The sequence below is a fragment of the Hippocampus comes genome, unplaced genomic scaffold (assembly GCF_001891065.2).
Source record: "Hippocampus comes isolate QL1 unplaced genomic scaffold, H_comes_QL1_v1.1 scaffold7, whole genome shotgun sequence".
Taxonomy (NCBI): Eukaryota; Metazoa; Chordata; class Actinopteri; order Syngnathiformes; family Syngnathidae; genus Hippocampus; species Hippocampus comes.
In genome coordinates, this window is record NW_017842060.1 from 5,026,060 (window position 1) to 5,028,720 (window position 2,661).

At 38.8% G+C, this 2,661-nt stretch overlaps 1 long non-coding RNA gene across 1 annotated transcript; it reads left to right on the plus strand.

Moving 5' to 3' along the window:
• Positions 1 to 1,627: 1,627 nt before the first annotated feature.
• Positions 1,628 to 2,265, plus strand: LOC109511087 (uncharacterized). Its single transcript, XR_002167239.1, has 2 exons — positions 1,628 to 1,821; positions 2,172 to 2,265. It is a non-coding gene; the product is annotated as an uncharacterized LOC109511087 (long non-coding RNA).
• Positions 2,266 to 2,661: the final 396 nt, after the last annotated feature.

A 2,661-nucleotide genomic window follows, 5' to 3' on the forward strand; every position in this document is an offset into this window, starting at 1 on the left:
GCTGCAATTCCTCTGTGGTTGAGCAAGGCGGCCAATGGAGCAGCGGGGAACGGCACAAAAGACATACGCGACGTAAAGAGGCATCCCCGGAGAGAAGAGTGACACCAAGCAGGCGCCCTCCTCCTCCTCCTCCTCCTCCTTCTTCTCCTCCTCCTCAGCGGCGTGATTAATAACCTCGACGCCCCATAATCTCTCCATCATCTATCTATGTAAATGCCCCCAGACCTGCAGCGCCAAGACTCTTTGACTGATGGCTGCTCCCTCTCTCCCTCTGTGTGTGTTTGTGTGTTCTTTTTTTTTTGCAGATGCTATATTGGCAAGTATGTGAGGGGATGCAAGGAATGGAAAAGATGCTCCCTTCCACTGGAAGCTATGGTCTTCATCATCACTAGTGATGGGCGATACTGAAAGATTTGACGTTGAGCCGATATCAAGTAAATACAGGGCCAGGATAATGATACCAGTATGAGTCTAATTAGACGATACCAATACCAATATACAGTATCATGATAAAACGTAATACAGTGTGACTCAAGTACCGGAATGGTACAGTGTGATACAACACAATACAATACAAAACCACATTTGTTGTCATCCAGCTCCAGAGTAAATGCAGGGCCGGTAATGAGACATCAATATCATTGTGAACATGATACTATATGATATATTCATTCGATATGATAGGTGGTTTGCAAGATTTAGTACTGATCTGATATCACGTAGATACAGTACCCCCACGGTCCAGGGCCAGTATCATAATACAAGAATAATCTCAATAGGATACTAATACGATACCAACATGATACCAATAGTCCTGTGATGTTGCAAGTCAGATTTATATTTTGAAAAACAAAACAACAACAAAAAAATCCATGAATAAACAATCAATAAAAAAATAAAGTAAACAAAATAATAGGCTAAAAGTTATTGTGCTGGTCTGGTTTCAGCACTTTTCAAATTTTCTATGACCTAGAATGACTAAACATGCAGTTGTTGGCTGGGTGGTCCATTTATTTTCGAACCAGGATGCGTTTAACTACCAAAAGTGTCCGGAATAAAATAAAACAAAAATAAATATTTTTATATGTTTTTAGACATATCATATCATAAAAAATGTTTTAAAAAGTATTTTGATTTTCTACGACCTAGAATGACTAAACATGCAGTTGTTGGCTGGTTCATTTATTTTCGAACCAGGATGTGTTTAACTACCAAAAGTGACCGGAATAAAATAAAACAAAAATAAATATCTTTATATGTTTTTAGACATATCATATCATAAAAAATGTTTTAATAAGTATTTTATGTTTTACGGACAAACAAACAAACAACACAATGGTCACCTGACAGTATATTGTGTAAAATTGACAGATTCTAAATGTTATATGTGGTTAAAATGGTTCTTTCTATAATTTCCCATCAAGTTTTCATTTGGACTCTCTGAGCAGCTTCTCACAAAAGACGTTTCGCGCGTCCGACCGATGCCAAGTGAATTATGCAGGCGACATTTACAAGCGATCAGATTACACGCCCGCGGCGTCGCGCGTGACCAATGGACGAGAGGCTCGACTTCCGGTCTCGAAGGTTTCACCGTGACGTCACACATTTTTTCCGGGTGGCACAAAGTTGTTTGCGATTTCGGCTGGCACCGCTTGCAAATAAAACCCCTCATTCGCTCAAGCAGATCAATTGAGATCGCGGAGGGCTTTTTTTTTCTTCAGTTTATTACGCTCCAGTCATACTTTGAATGTGTGAAGTGTCAGTCAAAAAGAAGACGTTACGTGAGGCGAATTGCTTCCAATGGAGGTGGCGGACATGACGGTATGTTGATAGAAAAATAGATGTGGTGGAAATTCAGACATTTGATGTGATCATTGAGGGACTGGCTAAGTAACATTTTTTTTCCCCGTTGCTTTGATTAATGGAACAGTTGTACTCTGGAGAGACGACAGTAAACTAGACATTCTGTTTTGCTACATTAGAGCCCAAGCAAATATTTAATTATGGCTGGGAGGAAGACAAAAAACAAATCGGCTAAATCGATCACGACAATTAGTCGACACAAAAAGTTCTGACTCCAAACTATAATTAATAATTTTAAAAGCATATTTGCGCTGCCCGGAAACATGTTTGGCCATTGACTGTGTTTACCGCATGGACATTTGTTGCAGATGAACGTACTCAGTAAATGGGAACCTCTTGGAAAGGGAAATTATAAAGAAAAAAAAGATTGAAGAAGTCGCTTAACTTAAAAAAAAAAAAAAGATAAATATGCAAAGTGCAACTGGACGAGCTCGGAGACGGAAACACGGATCCTGTAAACTGACCAGCAGCCCACACCACAAAAGGTATTTTTTAAAAATGTTTTATTCATTTGTTTTTTACTCATTAGCAAATGTAAAATATCATTGCTTGCTTGTTTGAACACACGTCATGGTGGTTGTAGACGGGTCTGGTTGCAAGTGGAAGCTTCTCCGGCTAACTTAGCTTAGCATGACTTGCTCAATTAACGCACTGCTTAACAGTGATTGAGTGTAAAATGACGTGATTATTCTAAAAAGATTTGTTAGTGACATCCCTTCATCTTATATTTAAAAAAATAGTGCCATTGTCTTTTTTTAATGATGATTTGAGGAGGCAATTCTTTTGCAAATTTTCCGA